Source organism: Sitodiplosis mosellana, unplaced genomic scaffold, assembly GCF_009176505.1.
Source record: "Sitodiplosis mosellana isolate CC-2019 unplaced genomic scaffold, AAFC_SMos_1.0 Smas_scaffold_13, whole genome shotgun sequence".
NCBI lineage: Eukaryota > Metazoa > Arthropoda > Insecta > Diptera > Cecidomyiidae > Sitodiplosis > Sitodiplosis mosellana.
Genome location: NW_022595255.1, coordinates 194,513 through 220,832, shown reverse-complemented (window position 1 = coordinate 220,832; position 26,320 = coordinate 194,513). Strand labels below are relative to the sequence as shown.

At 35.9% G+C, this 26,320-nt stretch overlaps 1 pseudogene; it reads right to left on the bottom strand.

The window, feature by feature from the left end:
• Window positions 1-13,225: 13,225 nt before the first annotated feature.
• LOC129567894 (prolyl endopeptidase-like) lies at window positions 13,226-14,371 on the bottom strand (annotated as a pseudogene).
• Window positions 14,372-26,320: the final 11,949 nt, after the last annotated feature.

Here is a 26,320-nt window from a genome sequence, read left to right as displayed (position 1 = left end):
ATGTCTAACCAAACAACGCCCTTCATAACTCAGTGAACTTTTTACTTCCTAAATCAATACATCACATCAATATCTTTGAAACAACAAATTCTTCGTGAAATCGTAGAAAATTCTTCATATTTCAACTTCAGCGAAACATTTTCATCAAGTCTTTATTGTGAATTTGCTCGAGCAACAATGTAAGTCAAGCCAAAAATGATAAAGTGCTGGCAATAAAATGGCGAAACGACAATAAAAACCGGTGTCTTATAACGTTCCATTTGTGCTGAAATATAATTTAATAGAGTTTTATTCTTCGTTTATGCTTCGAATTTATGGCAAATGCACTGAAATCAGAAAAAAAATAAATAAAAACTTAATAAACTGCGTAGCGTCTGTGTGCGGAGGAAAATATCTGTGAATATTTCTCAATAGGCGAAATTATGAACCCGTTTTACGTAATTCATGTGCACAGAAAATAGGCCATAAAAAAACTTGCACATCGAGAGGATTTATGCTCCGAAGCAGGAACATGGAGAAGCGACGATAGTCACACTTCTACGCATCAGTTGCCACCATATAGATGCTTGTTTGTGTTCTTGTTTTGGTTGTTGTTACTGTTGTTGTCGCTCCTGTGTATTTATTAGTTCGGCAAACGAAATATTGTTGTTATTTCAAACAGCTGTTAACATGACAAACGGCCATCGCATATTTTACTTTTTATGCTCATAAAGCATAATCCTTTTTTGTGCCCAGCCAATTTTGCCTCGCGTCCCGGCATGTGTTCATGTGTGGCGGTGGCCACATTCTGCAACCATCTAACTTGTGCTTTTGATAGTGATTTAGGAAGTATTATAAATAATAAATTAATTATGAATTAGTGTGGTGCATGGCAATAAGCACTCAGTTTGAAATGGTTCAAAGCACCAGCCGGAGTGGAAATGAACTTCGTTTAGGAAATTCGAGAAAAGGACTGTAATTTGTGGGCTTCTACTGGGCTTCTAAGCATTTGGAGCTGAGATGGGTGTCATTGCTGGGTAGAAAATAGAAAATAGAGAGAAATGTTAGAAAAAATGGGAGAAAACGAAAAAAAAATCTGAGTCTAGATTTAAATTCATCATTGTAAACTCTAAATCTGAATTCAAAAATTTTTACTCTGAAGAAAAAATCGTCATTTAATAGAATTACCTACCTTCCAGTGGTTCTACTTACATCACTCTACACCAGAAAAAAACAAACATAAAAGGACCCCTTTCATTTCATTTGTCGGCATTTAGCGAGAAAAAAAGGCGAATCGGTCACGCCGATTAAAAATGCAAAAAATGCATTGAAAACGTGCGTATCTTGTTGAAACTTCATAATGTCACGTTCTCGTCTCTTTGCGTAACACTTGTCTCGAGCACGCTCAGTCTTTTTGCTGTGGAGAAAAAAACTTCCACTTTTTTTAATCCAATTTCAGAATGTCAAACTCCTTTTGTGTGGAAGCGAGTGGTTTTTCCCACTTTTTTCCCTGAATGTTGCTGTATTGTTTGTTTTGTTTTTATAAAGACATTTAGATTATCGCAAACAACTAGATAACGACCATAAAATGAGCTGTTTGTATACACTTTTATTCTTTTAATAAAATAAGATTACATGAGCCATGAGCTGATGCGACCGAACGAGCAGCGAAGAAAGCAGCAAATACAAACGTGAAATCGGAGCGGAAAAATAACGCGTCGAAAGAAAGCAGCCCCACACCCAAATTCATTCCTCTTCATTACACCCGAACATTTTTCTAACGAAACGGTTGGTTATGCGGTGGCGTTGTGTGTGTGTGTGTGCAACGGAATCACCATCCATCGTGACTGTGCTAAGAATTAACGACACGAGAGTCTTATGGTTGTTTGAGTAGAAGAGACTTTTTTTTTACGATACGACTAAATACATAATAATAGAGCCCGGGCGAAAAGAAGATGTTCAAGCTGAGAGGGGATGACAACGACGTTTACAAAAGTTACGCCGCTCATGAAGACGCAAACATCAACAATCACAACCACAAACTGGCTAATAATACTGCAGACAAATCGTTGTGCAAATTCCACAGATTCGAATCACCACCCGCACATTTTTAACGTGGAAACGACGATTTAGTTTTTAATTGGGTGGAAAAAAAAGATTTCAGAGAAAATCGATCGAAAACGACGTAAATCTTGAAGAATAAAGAAGGAAAAATCGATTCGAAATGAAGAGACAACAATCAAAGAACGAAGAATAAAGAATAGAAGAATTCCCTTTCGCCACCCAGACTATTTGGCTGAAAATGATTGCATAAGTGGTTTTATTTGATTAAATTAGTTTTTACTATTCCATTCATAGGCCATATTCAAGCCAATAAATTCCCTCGTTCAACTCCCTCCTTCGCAAAGCGGTCGGCGAAAAATAAATGAACTTTTGCAAGTTGCAACATAAACAATGCCATTTTAAGCAGATAATGGTTTTATTGGTGATTCGCAATGAGTTTTATGTTTCTAACAAATTACTTACGGTTATTTATCGCTGAGCCACACCGAAAATATCCCATTTAATTTTCGGGTTTTTGGGCATTTGGTATGTACGCATTGACTCGCACACGGATGGGCAACTTTTTGAAACAATAATAACAGACGCAAATCTTACTTTTGGTTTCTATTCGCCTCTCTATTTTATGTAGAAAATTAGCTGTTTTAATCAGCTTTTTAGTTTTGCTTTAAAGTTTTCATGATGAAGAGCCAAATGCAAAAATAATAGAATCCTTATCTGTGCGACGCATGCATGTTGTCTTGGAAATTATTGCGGCCAAATCGTAAGCAAGACATTATGCGTGTTGAAAATTTGTTAAATTCGAATACACACATTCATTTTAGGTAGTGTTATTACTCTCTGACACCCGGCCCATTCGATCGATGCTCTGCTGCTCGTGTTTTAATGACTTATTTTGGTCTTGACACTTATCTTCCAGTTTGGGGATTGTTTCATTCTTATTGCCATTGGTTTAAATTAGAATATCGACCTTTCCGCTACGGAAACGTGCCACTTTCGTCCATATATCCAATGAATGTATTCATTGTATCTTATGTGGTGTCGGAAATCTCCCACTATTTCAGCTTACTTTTCGCTTAGGAAAACATTCAAGTAGCCATGTGCGATACTTGTTCATATTAAGATGCACGCAGAATGAGTTCTTATGTGCAATAACTTCATTTTTGGCTATCGTACGATAATGCTTTCGTTAGGTGTCTGACGAAAACTAAAGAGTTTATGCAAACACCAATATGTTCAGATTAAAACGGATTTTAGCGGCAAAATATTTTCTACGACAAAATTCCATTAAAATTTTAATCTTCAATAAACTTAAGGTGGAATTTGTTATAAGGTACGCATAAGAAGATGCTCAAGATTTTTGTTCCTACAATTTTCTTACTTGGAGCCTTTGTGAGACGAAATTTTTGTGCATACATGGAGAAAAAAGTGGTTGTTGCTCATGTTGTGTTCAGAAAATTCTCTATTTTGTAGTTAATTCTTCACAAATTCTTACTTCTTCTTTAATTTTGATCAAATGAGACACTCTTTCACTTTCTCTGTCTTCGTGGGAGTCTTCACTTTCTCCACCAAAAATCTTTTATCTGAAGAAAAAATCATTTTTTTTACTTCTTCACTTTGTCATTATTTACAATGGCATTCGAAAACTTCATCATTCACTTGGCATTATTTCATAAACCTCGGATGCATTCGCCTCGGTTTTTATACCAAAATCTGAACAAAACTTCGAACGCAGCAAAAAAAATCGCATGTTCATCATCATCGAAAAAGCATATTTTATTGTGGCTGCCACAAAGTTTCCTCCGTAATGTGGAAGATATGAGACAGTGTCGCTTAACTTTGATTGCAATTGTGTTCTGTTTCTCTCTGTGTGTGTGTGTGTGTTGACGCGTTGCACGTAAGTGGCCAAGAGTTGACATCATGTGATCATTTATAAATATAATTTATTTATTTGTTCGCAGATAATTCATCTCAGCTTAGCTGCCGGAATGGAGCTGCATCGGCATCGAGACAGGCTATATCACGAGAGACAGCGAGAAACAGAGCGAGCAAAATTGTGTGCTTGGCTGACAGCGAAAAAAAAGTCCAAGCATCAGCACAGTGTATATTCTCAAGGGAGCAATAAACTACATATACAGCATCTCGGCGTGAGTATGTTATCCTCAGCCGGTGGAAGGAAAACGGAAATGTTGAACAAACTTTCGGACAGTTTTCTATATTATTTTAATTTGATTCTTTTTTTTTGCTCCTCTGCTTTGTTCGTTTCTAACTTTTGGTCGCCCACACAAACATCGTGATCTAAATCTGATTGCTGTTTGCACAAACACTGTTTTTTCTGCTGGCAAAACGAGTTTATATCTCGGTTTGGCAATAAAACACTATTAAATTTAATATCCTAGCGTACGGGAAGCAGGAAGTATCAAGATACAGGATTTTTGACGACGTTTTTTTCTCTCTGCACCAGGGTTTTTGTTGTCGCTTTATCGCACATGGAAAGTTTTGATGGTTCGTACATTGTTTCAAATGAAATGGAATTACACACACATAAAACCATTTATCTATCGATTTTCTGCTACTCTTTTTCCACTGGCCGATTTTTAGACGAGGAGAACCACCAGAATCTTGTCACAAGATGCTACATTTTTATCGATGATTCGCCTCAAGCGGAATCAATTCAATTATTTCACGAAAGATTACATTTGGCGAATTGAAAGCAATAAGACGCTTGTGCTCGAGACGCGTTTAGATAGAAATCATTGGATCATTATGACCATGAACATAAACATTGGTCTCGATTACGCAATTTTGATAAGAGCGCGGCGAAGAAGAGATGAAACATATTGTTTTGAGGGAAGAGGAAATCGAATCATCGGCAATGATCGATCAATCGTATAGCGAAAAAATTTCAGTGTGGCGAATTTTTTTTTGCTTTATCTCGCATTGTCCGTGGATTTGTTTCAATTCGATTTGCATTTGAAGTCGAAAGTAATTTCAAAAGAGAGAGCGTGTAATTATGATTTTCAAACCAGAAAACAACTGGGTGCAATGCAACTATCTAAAACTTATCTAAGAACAATCTTCATTTCGTTTAAAAGCAGCAGCTCAAGGATACAAAATCTGTGTTTGGCATTCGTCACCAAAATGACGAGACAAGACTAGCAATAATTCGGATTTCTGTACCCTTTTTCTCTCCTTCATTCATCACTGCACTCTTCCTCACCCTCGCTCGTTCTCCCATTAAAATCAACCCCAAATGAGAATTGTTCCATTCTGCCAATGGCAAACACCAGTTTCAAGCCAACAATTTCTATTGTTCTCCTCGCAGCTACAATTTCCAAGCAAACAATCGTGGTTGTGGGTGTAAAATAACGCATATAAACCGGAAAATTTTTAGTTGTTTTAAAAAAATCATTACAATATAAAATCTCACCTAGTTGCGTTTAACATTTTATTGCGCTAATAACAGCGTGGAATAACGGAGCGTGGAGTGTCGTTGGCAAACATAACAATCGGGCATCACTTGAAAGTGAAACACGGTGTGTGTTTGCATTTGGGAAAACAAAAGGTGGCAATAATACAAATGACAATGGCAAAAACCTGAAACGAAAGCTTATCTCGGTGCGGAGTATTATCTTAATTATACCAATTAAACCGAGAGTCCCTTTTACATTCCGTATAGAGCGCGATGCCGTATTATCTGCTTCTTCATCACTCTCTTGACGCTGCCGCCGCCGCTCGCGCATTTACCGTCGGAATCTTGTGTCGTGTTTTTTGTTTAACGTTTCATTGTTAAATTAGTTTTATTCTTTAATTTGATACAAAAACTCCGAGTTCAATTCGCACGAGCGATAAATTTGAGCGAATGAACGACAAATGTATTGTGTATTTTCCGTACAATAAACGATTTCAATGCCGGTTCATATTCTGGAAAACAATGAGCTAATTTCCACCGAGCCAAGCGCCAAGAGGATGAGCGCTCACATTCACATTTTATTCGACTAATGAAAGAAGCGGGAGTTTTACAACATGATTTTCCTGCAATTGCATTTATTCCGATATTTTTCAGACAACTTTTGTTCTTGAACAAATATTTTTATACACAAATATTGTGCCATTTCAATGAGACTTTTTTTAATCGCAGAATTTTCAATAATTTTTTTTTTACATTTCATTGTAATTCAATGAGCGCAGGGTTCGGGCTATTGACGTCAGAGCTGGCATTTACTCCATCAATTTCAATGTCGTAAACATATCGCATGTCAGTTTCACAATTACTTTTCGATATGAATTTTGAATCAATTCAGCGCTCATGTTTGTATGAATTGATGCTCGAATCGAGCATTGCTCGGTGTACTGAACCGGTCAACAAATCAACACCGGCCATCCCTTTTGTACGATTTCATTATCCATTAGAATTTATTCAAAATGCCCCGGTTCAATTCTTTTGTTCGTCCCGTTTTATTTTAACGGTTCCTAAAACTGGCGTAAGAGGGTTTTTTTAGATTAGCTCGTTGAAAATGGTGAAAAACAAAAATGATGAAAAACACCATCGAATTTCTATAAAATTTACTACATATGAAAATTGATTCTATTTGCAATGATTTTTACTGATTCGAATTTAACAAAGAAAATGAGAAAAAAACAAAAGAAATAAATAAAAATGGAAAAATGTTCGGAATTATACCGATAAAATCAGTTCGAAATGAAAAGTTGGTAAAATTAAATGAATAAATTGTTCAGAAAAAATTGTCCAATGCAAAATTGTTTCGATCGTAAAATAAACACTCGAAATTGACTTCAGTTTCTTTGCATTATACGTTATTTGTTTAAAAATCAATTCAATTTGTATCCAGTCGTCTCGTGAAAAATTCGGCTCCATTAATTGATTAAATAACAGTTAAACAACAGAAAAAAACGTATATTGTAACGACATGTGTTTCCCACATTCGACTTGGATAATTAATTTTTGCATTCATTTTGATAATTTTCATTAATATTTTAACTTATTAAATTGCAAATATATCAGTGGAAACGTGTATGGGCACAGTGCATAAAAAAAATATATAATTTAAAATGTCGCATCGATTCGGACAGCATGTTTCGATGGCTATCGTCGTTGTTGTTGCTGTTGCTGTTTTTTTTGTGTGCATCGAGCACAAAAGCCACAATTCGCATAACATTTATTATGAAATAATTAAATAAATATTATCATTTAATGTAATAATAATGGGTGAATGACAAAATATTTTATATCTGCATAAAAATGGCTATATCGCAAAAATCGACGATGGTAGTGGACGAAACTTTATTGCTGGGCGCGCGTATAATTAAAATGCAACACCAACTACATGCTCTGTCTCCCTGTGTATGTGTGGTTATCGATGCTCAAATCGATTTTCAGCCAATGCCTTGGATTTAATGCATTATTTTTAAATGAAATATATACAGTTAAAAAAAAACAACAGCCTCAACAGCCTACCTAAAAATGGGCAATTAAACATGTATGCAATGGGTTAGTGGTAGCGTGTGTGTGCTGTGTGTGCATCCGGCTCCATATCTGGCTATCTATATTCTGTATTTAAATGGCCATTGTTTTGTGTTTCGCATATCATTTAATTCGCATTGATATCGGTGCTTGAGAGCAAATTTTCAACAAATTATCTCGACGTTTCAGTGGGCAATCGATGAAAATAAAATTGTATCGCATTTGTAAACGAACTCATTCAACACATACACACGCCGACAAGAGCCAAACTGAAACGCTTAACAATATAATTATCATTATTGGGGTCTAGTGGTTGAACATTTTTGTCGCCTGGCTATCGAAATGCATGCAGTCCGTTGCATTTGCCCGAATGAAATTGAATAAATATTCAAATATGCATATCACTTGCAACAAAATCATATAATTAATTGATGTAATTACACCGTTGTTTCGATGGGGCCCGAAAGTTTTCACTCGCCAAATATATACACATACAAACAATATTATTTTTCAAGTATTGTCGTTTGTAGGTGGTGTGTTCGCATTCGAATGGGACAGGCACAAATGAGGAAAATTACGCAACGATGAAAAACAATGAACGCATTTGTTTATTCATCGAACTATTATCAATGTTTGAATGCATAATTTTCAGTTGTTAAAGATTATTCAAATGATAAACCAATTCAATAAAATATGCCAAAACTTCGGCAACCAACACAAAGTCCATTTTAATGCCCATGATTTTTCATCAATTTGAATTATACACTCACATTTAATCGGATTTGTTGGCCGCCAAATACCGTAATATTCCCGTATTTATTCAACGATTAAAATTGCATTTTTGCCAGTGAAAATGCGATGGAAATTGTGTGTGCACGCCAAAAATGGATTTGGTTTAGTTTATTTCATGAAAAAAATTGACTTTTCGGATTGACCTATAAGAAAGCCATTTATTTATAACCGTATTTTTTGAACGCTGTGGCATTTCCATCGACTTTTTAATCGTTCGCTGCGATTCGGAAAAAAACATTGTTTTGATATATATCAATAAACCCTCGCGTTAGCACTGAATCCATACACTCGAAAAGAATAACGACCAGCCATAAAGTCTCATTCAAAAACAGTGCCGTTGCCATGACCAATAATAATACTTCTTTTTAAATTAAATTTGCGCCTTTTTTTAATCGTCGGCGGGAGAAGCGATAAAAATCTATAGAAACGTTGAAAAAATGGCCATTGTTCATCGCTTTTTTCCACATTTTTCTTGGCATTCAGAGCAATTCGACCTTTAAATTACATTTTATTGTTCGTTTTTTTTTCGTTCGCTCCCTTGCATTTTGCGAATCCCCTTGTCCAAGATAGGAAAACCATAATAAAGTTATACAATAACACCAATAAGCAGTTAGAAGAATAAATTGAAGCAATTTTCAATGGAATAAAATCATTTGCCTTTCTTTGGAAAATGAAATTAATTTTCTTTTTTGAAAAACTTATTTACCTGTCAAAGAAAGAAGCATCCATTTTTGTCGAAAATAAAATGTATAAACATATTTGATACTACGGAGTGAAAAAGGGAAAAAAATAGAAAATATATGGTTCAATTACAAAACTTCTGGGAATAAATCCAAATGGAGTCAGTCAAATTAATCAGCCCGAAGCGATGTTTTAATCAAAATGACGTATTTCCCATCAAATGTGATTCGAACTAGCGTGTAATCGTGTATTTGTCCAGCGCCCTGTATGGTGATTGAACGCGCGTATAAACGAGAGAGACGAAGAGAGAGAGAGAACCAAAAGCCTTGTTGCATTGGCACGAACACTCGACTCGAATCGAATTTAAAATGAGCGAATACATCATGTTACGCCATATGGCAGTGAATTAATGAATGGTCATTTTCATTTCGACCATTATTTTGATTGAAAACGATATTTTAACGGTTGATAATCAGTTCAAATTTAACTGTTCGTTCACTCGTAAGCGATTCGAATCCGAGCCATTTAGTACGGAAACCAACAATTATGAAACGGGAGGCATTTCAAATTCGTTTCCATGGATACGAATTCAAATTTCACGCATTAGTCACAGATCTGTTTGGTAGTTTTCCGAATGGAATTATGAATTTAATTATATTTTGCATTCTCTTCTAAATTATTGAAGATTTTTGAATTGCGAGCTATTTGGTATCTGTACAAGTGAAACATTTCCCTTATTAGAAAAATGATTTTTTTCCATCCATTCGAGATGTTCTTACTTCAATACATTGCATTCGATACATAAAATAGAATAATCACTTTGATAAAATTGCCAACAGTAACTAATTACAAGTTACAGCAGTAAGTCATTGCAAAGTTTTCATATTTTCTAGAAAAAGACAAAAGCGAAACGGTTTCAAGTCGGTCCAAATTGGAATCTCAAACCAATAAAATACCTTAAGCCCAGCATGTGTGAGATCATTTCATGTGATTTATGTTTGAATGGAAAACTTCTTCGGGGTAAAATGGGCAACGTAGAGAGCAAGTGGTGTTTGAATATGTGCACACGGGCAAAGAGTTCGGTCAAAGTTAATAAATTAGACCCACATTAAATGGGAAGAGCATTGGTTTTCCCTTCGGTAAAGTCGAACAAGTTTTGGGTTTTAAGAAAATCCTCTATTTTAAATGGTTCGAAAGATTGTAGCGTCCAAAGATTCCGTAAATTTAAACCCGAGAGCCCGTATGAAACATCTCTTTTATCTGGATGTGAGTTAATTTTGGCAATTATATATTGATGTCCAGAGCGAGGTAGTGCTCGGCCAATATAATGTATTAATTCGTGTCGTGCAAACCTAGAGAGAAGTTGATGATTCGAATTAATGGCATTAGTACCACTTATAATTTGCTTGCCTCTATCACATATCGGATCGCTCTCTATCAATTACTGTCATTCAAATGAAACAGACGGCCAAAAGACACGAACTTGAGCTGAAAAGTTTTCGGCAAGATGCCCACCACCGTCATCTTATCACATTGCAAACAAATACATATACCTGTCGCAACAAAAGTTTTTGTCAACAGTTAAATTGGTTTTAGTCGTTTTTTCGTCGTCTTCGTTTCCCGGTACGGCGTTTCGACATGTTGACGAGCGAGCAAAAGTTTTGTTGCGGTTCGACTTGCAAAGTGTCTGCGCACACACTCGAAGTATTAACTATTTAAGACGTATGCCATTCATTATTAATTATATTCTATTATGACATCTTCGTTTTGCAAACGGTACAGCAGTCACCTTAAGGCCTCGAGCGTGTAAATTTCTATCGTTTTATCGTTTTCGATATTTTGCCTCTTGCCATTTAACCGAAACCAAGTTGAGAAGAAAATGTCTCCATTTACATTTGGCACGCTATCTCACCTCCACCTACACCGTATCTCGACGCTTTGTCTCCGCGCCACTCCAATTGATACTTGATATATGTTTGCACATCACGTCAACCTGAATCGTGTGTGCAACTTTAGACGTTAATTCAGTAAATTTCACATATACATATTCCAATGACACATATTGTTCATTATATTACTCGCTCTCTCAACTACCGTCGGCTTCGCAGCCATTATACATCGCACTTGAATAGCTATTGTAACGAACAATGACAACATACATACACTCTCTCTCTGTCTCTCTCGCCCGATTCAGTCGAAGTTTTTGTGACATGCATAAATTAAACGGTTTATCACGTCGGTACAATGTGTGTCGCACACTCTCTGTCTCTTTTCAATTTCAATTCAAGAAGTTTCCATCAAAATCACGACGTTTTTCCTTCGAACACTTCCTTTTTCTAAAATCAACAAAATTTTCGTTAATGAAAAATTCATCATAAAACAAACGACGCGACTGAATGAAGTGTTTTATGAAGGCTGCCGCAAAATTTGAAGAGCACTTTGTCGCAAAATCAAAAATTACATCGTTCGATCATGTGAATAATTAAAATCAAAACGAAGATTGTCACTCTTAGATTAGACAATGCAGTCGTATAACGTTGGCTGGGGATGTACACTCGAATCTAAGCGTAAAATGTCTAATTCGAATATATTAATTTAAACATAACAAATCTTCCTATTCGTCGCATGGCAGTATTCGATATATGAGTAAAATGGTTTTCATTAAAACAACCAATTTTCATCATTCGCGTCTCGGTTTTTCTCTCTCCTAAACCTAAAATTGATTAAAACGTGCAAACAAAAATTGACTTGTCACACATCACATTTCCATATGCATTTGGCGTGAAAAAGCCAAACCGACATGTGTTTTTATTAGCATATTGCCGAAATGAGTCTAAGAAGATTAAATCGAATGTGTCATAACAGCATCGACGATGACGACGACGACGACTACGGCAACAGATCTGTTGTTCGAACCATGGTGTCTCCCTATCATGCACATTCAGATGCAGGTACGCCAATCCGTAATTGAAAAATGACTGTTTGTCTTATCTTCGATGCAAATGGAAACGTGAACTGGGAGACTGTAAAAGAAACAAAAACGCCGTTTGTAAAAATGTCAACCGAATGTTTCGTCGGTGGAAGTGGAATATGTTGAAAACAAAAGTTCTCGCGGTTTTTTTGTGCCAACGCTGCGAAACAATTGAAAAAGCCAATTTTCTAGCTATTCAACATTTCGGTGACAATGATATGTAACAAAACGGCCGACTGTTTGTTATCATTGCAATTTTCATTCACAGCACAGCACACACGATGCTCATTCTCATTTGGGCATTTGTGCATACCACCAAATAATTGCCATTTCAGCACCAACACACAGACCGCACCGTGCCGATTTCATTTCTATGGGGAAATATTTTCCAAACCGGACACACATCCCGAATTTTCGGCTACACAAAAAATTACCTTCAGCATTGTTGCTTTTGTTTGTTTGCAGCAAAAGAATACCCAAAACTCTCGCATTTCGATTAGGAAAAACAGCTCCCGAAACATTTAAATTTGTATGTAAGTGCTTTATGAATTTGGAATGCCCGATTTGGAAACACCGCTTTTTTATTTTCCCAGCAGAAAAATCACAAGAATTTTTCACATTGTTTTTTGTCCGGCTATGTGGACGTAATATAAAGTTATTATAGTTTGGAAGCATTACATTTTTTGGGCAAAAAAAGTATTCCAGCCTATCTTATCGTTGATATCCATTCGGTATTTCAAAATGAATGAAATTTCAACGTTTTTTGTTCATTTGGTCGAAGCCGTTGTGTAGGTAAAGCGATTTTTCATTTCAATGTTTTACATTATTTACAGTTCCGTTTGCGGGCAAGCCAACAAAATGTGGCAAACCAAAAATGGACAATCACTCCCAGGCAAAAACCATCAATGCAAAACGACGTTTATGTGCAACACGCATCGTTTCGATTGTAAATCCATTTTAATGAATTTTATGTGACTTTTAGTGATCGGCATTACAAATGAACTCGACAAGATGGTTCAGAGTCGATTTTTCGAGTAATTTGCATTGTTTCAGTGCTCAAAAGTGCTCTTAGCTTAAAAATTGTAGAAAAAAGTTAATAAACTTCGTATTCGTATATATGAATATAAATTTTTTATTTAAGCTAAATTTCGTATCGAAATATTATTAACATTGTGTTTTCTGTCCAAACATTCAGAAGTAAGTCGTTGTTTTGTCTTAATTTTCGAAAAATAATGAAAAATAGCCCAAATTACGCGTCAATATTCTTCAAATCGAGCTTGACTTAAGAATGTATTAATATCAGTTTCCTCTTCAATTATTTTGGTGACTGGTTTAGCTCCAGCATGGCCTGCCTTATTGTAGACATTCAATAAAATTGGATTCTTTTGGAACTGATTGTTTCTAGCAGCATATTGTAGTGTTGTAGTAAATTTCAACGAATGCAATGGACTGACACGATCATCGTGATCAGCAGTTGTTATCAATGTTGACGGGTATTGATTTTAAGTGCTGTTTGACTTGTGTATATTATGTAGCGGCGAGTATTTGTAGAGATTTTCAAAGTGAATCTTTTCACGTGGGTCGCCATACTCGGAAATAATCAATTCACCGATGGTGAGCTTGTGGAATCGAAGCATATCTTAAAACCGACTTGAGCTACAGCAGCACCAAAAAGGTAAGGTCGTTGATTGATACAAGCTCCAACGAGTAATCCACCATTTGATAAACCTGTGATTGCAATTTTCTAGTGTCCAGTATAGTTCTGCTCGACTGCATCGAATGAATTTTGCTTGTTGAGTGAACGAACTGCATCGTACCATTTTTCACCATATTCACCACCGCCTCTAATGTTCGCAACTGCCAAAATGTCATCGAATTCGTGGATGAAGAATAAGAAAGGCGGACTGAAATACGGCAGCAATGGTGCATCAAATCCTCCGTAGCCATGAAGCAAACATGGTTTTAGCTCTTTGGATCTAGCCTTTCTCTGTACAATGTACATTGGAATTGTTGTACCGTCACGACTGGGATAGAATACTTGTTCCATTTTGAAGTCATCCTTATCGAACCCTTTCAAACTCAATCCTAGTTCGCGCAACACAGTCGGCTCTACATCAGGTGTTGAAAAATCATATCGGTAAATTATACCTGGTGTTAGATATAACTGGATTTTGTAGAATACTTCCGAATATTTCTTGCTTTCACTAGACGCAATAACTATTCAACCATCTTCAAGCGGAATCTTACGAATCAGTTTACCGGTCTCAAGAGAGTGCACCCCAAATTTGCTGTACCTTTACGTCATGCAAATAAGTAATAACAATTTTATCATCATCAACGACCAACGCCTCATTTATCACATCATTTGGGTCTTCCTGTAAAATAATCATATGAATTTCCATGTGTGTACTTCACATTTTGAATCAAAATAATAATTTGAAGTTAAAACTTAACAAAACGATATAAATGTACTCCAATTTCCCTCCGAATAATTATCAAAGTCAATGACTATAAGGCGTTTATTGGGTGCATTTTTTGTCGTAAGGAATACGGCTTTTGATCCGGTATTCGTGAAATACTGAACATTTTAAAAATTAGAATGGATGAAAAATAGATTAGAATATGAAATGACAGAGATTGCTTATTTGCTGCTGAGTAGGCCTGAGCTGAGCTGAATTTGCTAACTCAGGCGCATGAAGCGTTATTAACGCATTCACAGTACAAAATTCATATTCCCAGCCAGATCAGCCTCAAATTTGACTTGGCAAATCTGACAAAATATGAAACACAACTCGATTTCAATTGAACATTTGTTTATTTTTCTGAAATGTCAACTTTTTACATTTCAATTTGGCACTTGTCTCAGCACAGCACATACGATGCTCATTCTTATTTGGGCATTTGTGCATACCACCAAATAATTGCCATTTCAGCATCAACACACAGTGCCGGTATTCTACGACTTTCCGACAAAATCGTTCGGAATTATTTTTTTCGTACATAAGACCATATTGGAGTGAAAGAGAGAGATTCCACTATTTTTCAGCTTCCCACCGGAATTATTTCGATAACTCAAGGGAGAGTGGATTGTGTGAGGAATAATTCCGGTGGAAAGCTGAAAAATAGTGGAATCTCTCTCTTTCACTCCAATATGGTCTTATGTACGAAAAAAATAATTCCGAACGATTTTGTCGGAAAGTCGTAGAATACCGGCACAGATCGCCGTGCCGATTCCATTTCTATGGGGAAATATTTTCCAGACTGGACACATCCCGATTTTTCGGCTATGCAAAAAATTACCTTCAACATTGTTGCTTTTGTTTGATTGCAGCAAAAGATACCCAAAACTCTCGCATTTTGATTAGAAAAAACAGCTCCCGAAACATTTAAATTTGTATGTAAATGCTTTATGAATTTCGAATGCCCGATTTGGAAACACCGCTCTTTTATTTTCCTAGCAGAAAAATCACAAGAATTTTTCACATTGTTTTTTGTCCGGCAGCCGGACTCCGGATTCCATCCCCAGAATATAAAGTTATTATAGTTGGGAAGCATTACATTTTTTGGGCAAAAAAAAAGTATTGAAGCCTATCTTATCATTGATACCCATTCGGCATTTCAAAATGAATGAAATTTTAGCCTTTTTTGTTCGTTTGGCTGAAGCCGTGTTGTGTAGGTAAATCGTTTTTATTTCAATGTTTTACATTATTTACAGTTCCGTTTGCGGGCAAGCCAACAAAATGTGGCAAACCAAAAATGGACAATCACTCCCAGGCAAAAACCATCATTGGAATACAACATTTTTGCTCAAAAGGCGCCTAGTTTCTTTTCCAATTCAATTTTAATGGGTTTTTATGTGGTGTTTTTGATCGGTTTTAATTTCATAATACGGTTCGGAGTTGATTTTCCTTCTCTTGAACTAAGCATAAGTAATTTAAGCGCAGAGGGTGATGTGACAGTAATATGTGTAAAACGAGCGTAAATCTTGAGAGCAATTCACTATTTGTATGCAAATGAAATGACTAACCGTCACTTGATTGTGTGTAGCGGCAAACAGCTGAAACTGATTGAGTTGATTGAATTCAAAAATGTTGTATACAAGCAGCCACGTCTAGCTATTCTCTTATGCAGACGACTGACTCCAAACATTTTGACCGAACAGTAGCTATCAGGCGACTATAACTGAAGTCAACTACAGTCGTACATTTGGTTGGAGTCTCGAACTTCCTGATAATTATATTTAGTCCACAAAAATATCCAAAATTAATCTACTTGTCAAAATATTTTCTCATGCACCAAATATTTGTAATTGTACTTCACTTCGTTCTTATATTAGTTTGTTGTTCTTTCGCCCAGCTTAATCGCTGCAGTTGACTGACGTCTGGCGACAGGATATCACCTGATTCGAGACAGTCGGCGTCAATTTTTTTGGCGACAAATTACCTCTCGATCAAAAAACCCGTTAAAATTTTGTGTAATCTCTTCAGTTCTTACGAAATGTTGTTATTAGTGGACTCAACTGTATGTACTTAGGTATTTGTTTTTCTTAGAATTCGTGTCATTATAACATTTGACAACAATTGGTAGGCAATGTATGCCCATAAATAAACAGAAAAAGTGCACACTGAGCACAGTCATTCAACGTTCATTGGAGGTGCATTGTGTTGCATAAAATAAATTCAATTATTTCGAATACAAACAATTTGAACAACAAAAAAGCCAGAGAAACGGAACTTCTGTGTAAATAATTACGAAAAATAAAATCGTGAAACAAAAGATGGCTTTCCAAAATACGTTAGATATTTTTTCAAAAACCAATAATTTTCTGAAAAAAGTATCTTCGTGGCAGACATTGGGCGAGTGGAAGAAATCAAGTGAAAGAATGAAGTTAACCGACCTGAACATTGATTGTCTCGAACATGTGTTCAGATATTTGAATCTCAATGATCTCATCAACGTGGCTGATGCAAACCAGCGACTGAATACAGCTGCCAATTTAATTTTTGTGCGCAAACACAGTGGTAAAACGGCGGAATTTCAAGGTATACATCTGTCACGGAATCGACGAATAAAATTCGAAATGGACAATTTTGGCAATATTCAAATCGGCGACTTAAGAACGAGCTTAACATTGTTACGATGTTTTGGACATTTGATCTCACACGTAACTTTTAAATTTTCATCTGGCAGGACTAATTCAGAACATGAGCAACATGTTTTGAATTACATAAACGAGTATTGCTCCGAGTCATTGGCAGAAATCGGAATAAAAAATGGTCCAATCGGTTGGGAGGAACATTTGAAAAAGCCATTTTCCAAAATTGAAGATGTAAATTTGGATAGATGTCAACTAGGTGTTAAGAATTCGATCGGTAGAATATTTCCACGAATGCAACGTTTGATTGTTCGCCGTTGTCATTGCGCGCATTCTGGCGAATATTCGTCTATCGACTCCGTAACTAGTGCAATAAATTTGAAAAGTGTAACATACTTCAGCATTAATGGTTCTACTTTAGTGAACTTTCCGTTTTCATTCGGCCAACTCAATACATTAAATGTGGGATATTCGGTTCAATTGAATGATGACTTCTTCAGATTTATCGGTGAAAATCCAACAATACGCAGTTTGATTCTTGGAACTCAAGATTTAAGTGTGGCGGATCAGTTGAAAATAGCGAAACTATTGCCGTTACTGGTTTCGATTTACTTCCAGTGCACATTGTCAGCCGATGAAGCAATCGATTTCATGGATAAGTTCCAAAACCTACAGTGCTTTGAATTCAAACTGAACGATACCAGCGCATATGATCATTTTCGGGCCCACTTTAATGAAGAATGGCAATGTCGAATGCATGAAGAGGGATTTATATTTATGGATAGACAACATCAAACTTAGGTGATGATACTGACCAAAGTATTTGGGTAGTGTTTGGGTGATATGTAAATAGATTCGATTCTAGTACCATATGTTATTCAATTTAAAAAACCACTTATGTTGTACCAACCAAACATTTGGTTTTAAATAAGTCTCTTTCATTTATTTTATCTTATTTTCTAAGTTTGTTATTTGGTGTAAAAATAAAACATGAAAAATCAAATATATAATTTCAAATACATTTTTTTATTATGCTATGTGATGATTACAATACACGTGTGAAATTCATATTTGAACCGCTGCGATAAAAAAAATTCCCTCGGAATATTTGAGAATTGAATCGAAGCATGGCATTTGCCTGCGAACAAAGAGCAACAACGCGAGTTTCTCAACCAAAGCGACACAAAGCAAATGTGAGAAACAAAGTGCAACATAAAAAATCATGTTGCAGTTTAAAGCCGAAACTTGCTTTGTGGCACTTTGTTTCTCAAATTGGTGTTGTTTCTCTTTGAATCTAATTTTGGACATGATCCAGTCTGTTTCAAAATTATGATAAGTTGATAACGAGTGCGAATTTCGATGTGCCGATAACACCAAATTTAAATGGTGTGGGCGTGATTTTTCTTAATAAATTGTATCAAATAATAAACCAAGTAATAAACATTTATAAATGCTCTCTAGAATCTCTGGATATGCTCCTAAAGCCGGCTACTCAATCGAATAAATCGATTGGAAGTGTTCATTCCGAATCGATGCACCGAAATGCAAAACTCAATCATTCAGCAATGAATAGAGTGTAGCATAAACGTATGAATCTTATAAGCCGACTGTAATGGGCTTGATTGTGCCTATGAATGTTGTTTAAGGTTAAACAAATCCTCAATTTATATATTAAATGATAATTTTCATTCAATCGTTTGTATTGCTTAATCATTCGTCGTTGCATACATCGAATGCTCATTTCCAGTGCATCGATTCTGAAGCCTCGTCGGCAACGTTATCAAAACGAAATGCGGAAAATTGTGTACACAGCACAGACTCGTATTTATCACAAGGATTATGGATAATTAAGTTGAACAATGTTCATGTTAATCTATCGCATATATATTCAAAATGCTAATTGCTTGAAATTAGCTGCATTGCTGCGACTCGTATGTGTGACTGAATAATGAAATGGATTTGTGTGTGTGTGGCGTTTCAATACAAATTCCGGTGATAAATCAATTACTATTTGCTGTGACAGCGATGCTGAAGTTTCATCGTCCTTATCAACTTTATCACATTCGCTTGAGGAATCCATAAGAATGGTCTTCTTCGTCGTCTGACTTGGTGAACAGGTTTACCGACGATGAAAAAAATGTAAATTTCCTTTTTTTGTTATCCCTTTTTATTTTTCTCTCTGGGCCAAAGACACACGCACAAAAGACGATGAACATTTATTATGATCGCACTGGCTGATACAATTCAATAATTCCATTGAATACCTAAACGATTTATTCAATTCCAAACTCACCATCATACTGCTCGCAAATAAACACGTTTCAGTTTGTCGGGTGTCCGTGTACCTAGCGTTCCACATTATTATCATCGAACACATACGGTTGCATCTCGATAAGGGGATTTATACACATTCGGCATGTGTATGTGCTTAGACACATACTTATTGAATACATTTTTCGCCGCATTCAAGCCGGAAATTACATAAATATGATAAATGGCTTTCATCTCCATCGTTTTGTGGCAAACATTTTATTCATCCGATTGTATTGTTGTTGGCTGCTCTCTTTTACTGTTCGGTTTCTTTGCGGACACAATCGCAAGTCAACAAGACGAACGATTCTTTCTTTACGGCTTCAAGATAAATGATGTCGTCACGTTTGCAAATTGGACACGTGAATGAGGTAGGTAGATAAACTTGGCGATTGATACGAAATTCGACACTTTGCGGTGTTTGACGATGTGTTTTTGAGGCCCAATGTTACGTTGAATATTATCGTCAACTGGCGATTCTAGACCGTCATTCAGTGAGCTATCAGCTGACGGCTAAAAACGCCAACCATGCTGACAAGAATGAAAATACTACAAATTTGAAGACTCATTCGTTTTGTTGATAAACTCAAAAGCATTTTTAAACACAACATTCTAATCTTATCTCAGTATCGGGTGATATAAGTTCATTGGATTTTATTCGCGCATATTTAGTTTGGAAATTGGAATTGTTTGGTTCAGATAGATTGTTGTTAAACCTACGAAATAATTTGATTTTTGTTTAAAAAACGCTTCATTTTGTAGTTTTGATAATTGTTTTCTCTTATAAATGGCAAATAAATCATCAGTAGCTGAACGTTTATATAAAAAGCGACACACAACTGATGTTTGTTTTATTGTGAAAGATAAAGATAAAGGTCGATCGATACGGATAGCTGTCCACAAGTGTGTTTTAGCTGTCAGAAGCCCTGTGTTTGACGAAATGTTTTACAGTGCGGTGAAAAAATCTGACAATATCATCATATCGAAAACGTACATTTCATCTGAAGGTTTCAAGGCATTTCTCGATATGTTTTATGGTGAGTTGAATTCCATTTTCGAGTATAGGTTTCGAAAATTGTTGCGATGAACTCATTTTCTCCTTCATATTTCAATTTGTTTCATTTGACGTTTTTTTTTTCAATAGTTTTATCGAAATTTACTTATTTAGAACTCTTTATTGGTTCGAAAATTAGTGTAAAATCTCTTCATTTTCATTTTTTTTTAAATATTCAAGGTATCTACGACGTCGCTTCTATTGTCGATTACTTCTGCGAATTGATGTAGTTGACAAATGAATACGCTGCTGATGAACTTAAGTCTATATGTGTGGAGGTGATGAAAGATCGCATTGAAGCTAAGCTACTGCTCTGGACACTTGAGCTGGCAATTGACTCTGATTCCAATGAACTCCATGACATTTGTTTGAAGCAAATCAAAACAAACTGGTTAGAAGGATGAGCTCAGATTGGTTCCCACAGATGCAACACAAAGTACTTGAAGATATTCTTCGTATTAACTGTGCGCAGCGAAATGAGAAGATTTTATTCGAAGGATGCATTGAATGGGCCAAGTGAATATGTAAAGAGGACGAGCAGCTAGTTTTTAAATATATCCCATAGCCTACTTAAGTTTGCCATAACAGCAATCTCATTTTTTCCATTGAATATTTCAATAAAAAGCAGCTCATCATGCTGGCCATGATTTCAATAAGAAGAATCCAAATGTTTCAGTTCATTTTTTGCTTGCTTTGGCTGACTTGAAAAAGTAGTAGTTGAAAACACCGATTGATTTATTCAATTCAAATATAAAACAAAGAAAAATTCATAAATTTTGAAAATTTCTCCATTCATTAAGATGTCTCGCGATAAATTCAAGACTTCACCTCAATTGCCCCTAATAGATTCGTTGTTTGAACAAGCCAACGAAACTGGCGATGTTAAATTCTTGCTGGCGAATAATTCGTTCACATCGTATTGTGTTCGTGCGCATAAATGTGTGTTGGCTGCAGGCAGTTCGGTGTTCAAGTCGATCTTTTTCGATGCATCGACCAAACGTGATGAAATCAATATAATGGGGATCTCATGGGATATTTTCTATGATTTCTTGGCACTGTTCTACGGTAAGGAATGTCATAAAGGAATAACATGAATGAAGTAACTTTTAACGATTTTTTTTTGAAAACACAAAGTAATAAAATGCAAAAAAAACATCTCTTTGAGAAATCGTACACGTAAAAAATCCTTCCAATCTCTTTTCGGGCAAGTACAATCGCATCACAAAGAAGAATTGCGGTGAACTGTTGCGATTATCAAAAATATACGGTGCAAGTAGATGTCAAAGTGCGTGCGAAGATTTCATGCAACGGAACCTGGGAACATTTTTTCAACAATATATCAGAAAAACTAACAGATGGATTAGTAGCAAAAATTAACCAGGATCGTCTTACGACTTATTATTGATTGAAGTTGAAGAAATATTATTATTCCACGCAATATTCAAAAGCGTATATAACGCGATAACATGTGAAAAAATGTTTTCGATTTGAAAGTAGAAATTACTGAACAATAAAGGATTACTATGATCACGTCATTTTGTTTTTCTTTCCAAAAAAAGTAAATGCAAAATTCGACTTCATCCACACAAAAAAAATGTTTTTATTCGACCATAATGCAAAAATCTCTTTTTTCTACCACACGATTTAAGGATTGAATAAAATGCCTCATAATCCGTCATAAAGGCCGAGTGTGCCTGCCATAATATTTGCACATAAATGACGGTAAAAATCCACACTCGAATCATATTCACGTTTTCATTGCTTCATACGGCTTTTGATTTGTGAGAAATCCACACAAAAACCACCATGCAGCATTGAAAAAAATAGGCTAGTCCAAGAGCTGAAATGCTCACGCAGTGAAAATAATGACCAACGATTTTTTATTAGTTTTTTCCCCTTTCTAGCTCTTGCAAACTCAGAGCCATTTCCTATGCGAATGGAAATGCGAAAAAAGAATTTAATTAAAACGCACTCTTTTTATATTGTTTTTGCTATTCCTCGTGTGTTAGCCATAACGAGTGTAATTGCCTCCATTTACAGTGGAAAAAACAATTGAAATCGCCACATGATATAATTGCCATAAAATGACGGCGTTCACTTTTTTTTCGCCGTTGTATTTGTTGGTTTCTATTCTCAATCACAAACATCAATATTGAGCTAGAAAACGAGAGACGGTAAAAAAATATGGGGCTCAAATTCAAGTGTATTAGAAGCAAATAAGGAAAAATTATGGTCATCAGTTAGAAAAAAATAGACAGCAACTGAAATACGCACCACAAAATACTTGCTAATACTGATTCAATGAGACCAACCGCTGTTTGATAAATCTTACGATACACTCACATACAGAACCAGCGAAAGCGTAATAAAATGTGACGACGTTTTTTTATAAATCACCTGGATTTGGCTCCGTTTTATCACCCGGAACAGTAAACAAAGAAATGGGTATGTGAACCCAAGTGAAAAATGACTGACGTTGGTCACTTCTTGCTCAAGGAGTTACTCTTTCTTCGCTGAATGGAACTGAAATAAAATTTTGATTGATTCAGTGCAGCTTTCATTTGAGGTTTTATAAACGAGCGCCAGAAAATATAATTATTTCGCTTGTTATGAACTCTTATTTAGACACAATTCATCGGGTTTATTTCACTTTCAAAAGAATATATTGAAAATTCGCCGATAAAATGAAAAGAAATTCAAAGTAGGCAACAACAAGTTTTCTTATTGAATTAAATTATAATTTCTTTATGTTGACAGAGGAAAAAACTGCATCAAAGGTGTGTGCATTGAAAACGATCCAAAAAATTTGTCTTCAGTTGCCTAATTATAAATCATGTGTCGTATAATAGAAGATTGGATAACAAAAGGTGTAGAAAAAATAGCATTGAAAAATGAATCGAGCCTCATTATATCCTTTTGATACCAGTCCATTGTTCGTGGATGCGTTCAGTTGTTATGGTGCATCTAATTTATCCGATGAAAAGGAGAGAAAAAGAGGAAAAAAACATGTAAAACGAGTATTGACGAAAAAAAAAAAAAAATCTCGACGATTTGAAATGCATTCAATTAGACGCAATTTAACTTATTGGATCGAGCATTGCAATCAACAATAACAACCGTAGTAGTAGCAGCAAGAGCAGAATCAACGATAGCTCTGTGTAAACTGAGAAAGTTTTAATTTAAGAAAACTTCTTGCATGGCATCAGTAATATTGGGGTGAATCAATTGTTGTTGACGACGCAATAGATGTAATGAACAAAAGAGGTGTAGAAAAGTAGAAACGAGAGCAATTCACTGTCGATGTGTGTTCAAGGGTAAGGACGGTGTCAATGTAACATTCACCCTAGTTCGCATTTTGCTGATGGATTACACAAACGTTGCGGATTAATCAAAAGGAATTTTTTAATTAATTATTTAATAATGCCATGCTCTCAGAATGTCGTGCCACACAAAAGACTTTTCGCTCGCTTCAGTTGACATTGGTTTCTTGTCTGGAATTTCGGCCTTTTTGACGAAATATTTTTTTTTTATTAAAAATCATTTAATTGGAATCTGAGGTAACGTTTGACTATTCACGGAGGTAGGAAAACTTACTTTCTATAATTAGCAGCCGATACACAGTAGCGTTTTTAAAATGCCTTTCAAATCCTTCCTTCTCTTTCTCTCTACCTCTTTCGTTCTTCTTCACTGTGTCTCTCTTTCTTCCTCTCTCGTCTCAGTTCAATTTAATTGGCTTTTCCTCTTTGCAATTAAAACTCTCTCTCAAAAAAGAGACCGGCTTAACGATATCAAGTTAACATTAGATGTTGAAACTAGTTTCGTTAACGATTGATCGAACTCAAAATAGGTTTTATTATTCCACATTCGTCGTCACTATTTGGACGGGCGGCAATTAAGTCGATCGGTTTAATTTTCTCGATTTAACTTTTTCGGATATCTATCTAATCTGCGGATCTGAAAATGGGATTTTGCTACTCTATCTCGCATAGACTCGTGTGACTTTTTCATTGTGTGTCTGTGTATTATTCATGTTCTCTCTCCCAAATCATCGTCATCACCATCAGTATATATGGCATTCAAGCAGCGCAGCGAAACAAAATCAAAACTTTTAACGATAATCATTATAGTTAATCCCCAATTGTGTCATTAAATCCCTGGCGCGCATTGCTACTCGAATGAAAAATGCAATGCGGATGATATCAACGCATTTACATTGCGTTACATGGATTTTTTTCTCTCTTCTGGCTGTGTGTTGTGTTTACAATGTCGAAATGAAGACACTAAATAGATTTTGGCATTAAAACAGCCATTCACTCTGGAATAAAACATTCAAATTACAATGCTGCCGAACAAATGATGATGCAATACCGCGGGAAAAAAGTTACACTGCGTGCCAAGGTGGAATCAAATCGGTTTTGGACGACTTTTTTTATGCGAGAAACTCTCTTAAAACGTAAACACATTGCCGCAGGGAAGTACATATCGTGTTATTATCTTCATAATACAACATCGAAAAATGTGGGCTTTTCCACTTTTCTTGTGTTCTCCTTTCGCATTTGCACTCTCCCGATTGTCTCATATAATTTCCGCGTTCGTTTCGTTATTCTGCATCAAATTCGTCGTTGTCGCTCTTTCAAAATTAATCAAGATTTGCGGAGTTTGTGTTTTTTTTCCTACCTTGGTGGAATTCTTTGAGGGCATTTAAATCAGTCGTTTAGCTGTTTTGCATCGACTAATGTTCAAACATTACACACACAATGGTTTCCCCGACAACGGAGATCTTACCATTTTTTCTTTCGCGTGACACGTTTTTTCCCGTTGTTTTCATTTGCTCCGTTTGAGTTATGCACCATTTTATGTACCGCAAAATTTTTGGCGAAAAGACACGAGATACGAGTTACTAATGGCTTGAAACACGTTTAGAATAAATTAAGTATCTCACTGGAATAGCAAAATGTTGAATTAAGTGATAAATAAATGGGAAACAAGATCAAAACCAATGGAAACAATGCGCACATATTTGGGATGTCGGCTTGCAAAAAAATATACCCTTGCGACTTGCGACAAATGGCAAATTTGGCAACAAAACACGACGCGGCAGAGATTTCGATAAGCAAGATTTAGATTTAAGCGGCTGTCTCTTTTTCTTCATTTTCTCTCGGCTGACATGAATTATGAAGACAAATTTTGAGTCATTTGGCCGGATTTGGAAATAGATTAAACATAATACCCAAGTAATCGTTCGGCCAAGACTCGAAACATTCGGCGTTGATTTGGTATGCAGCATACCGTATGCAGTATTGAGCAGAAGTGAACAAAAGAGGAACAAAATCAAAGTTTTGAACTGAAACACCGTCATAAGAGAGACTTCGGTTGAGAGAGATAGCGAGCTAACGATGCGAACGCTCATTTTGTGACAAAATTTCATGAAGTGCAACTATGTTTCGAGTATCGAGAGAAGTTGCTTCTGAAAACGGCGTACTTTTCTTGGAGTTTAGTTCGAAGGAGTTAATCCCGTTTGAAAATAACGGAAAAAACTTAAACACAGTCTTTCGAACGTGTCATTTTGAATTTACCTAATTACTTATGCAGTTGAATTACCGAAGAATTTCTTAGCGACGCCAAAAAAGAAGTTCCTCGCAGCCATCCGTTCGTTCACACAATACTTACGACCAAAATAACTTCTTTTTCCAATCTATTTTTCAGTTTCGTCTTTAGCTCGTCAATCTGTTTGCCAGGCCCTGACAAACCAATGTTTCTTAATTGCAATTATAAATTCAAAGCTTAGCACTGCGCCGAGTCGATTTGAATGCGAACGACGGAATATTGTGATTTGTGTAAATAATCCATGACAAAGTGGCAAACACTTTTTCTCATTGACGACATCGTCGT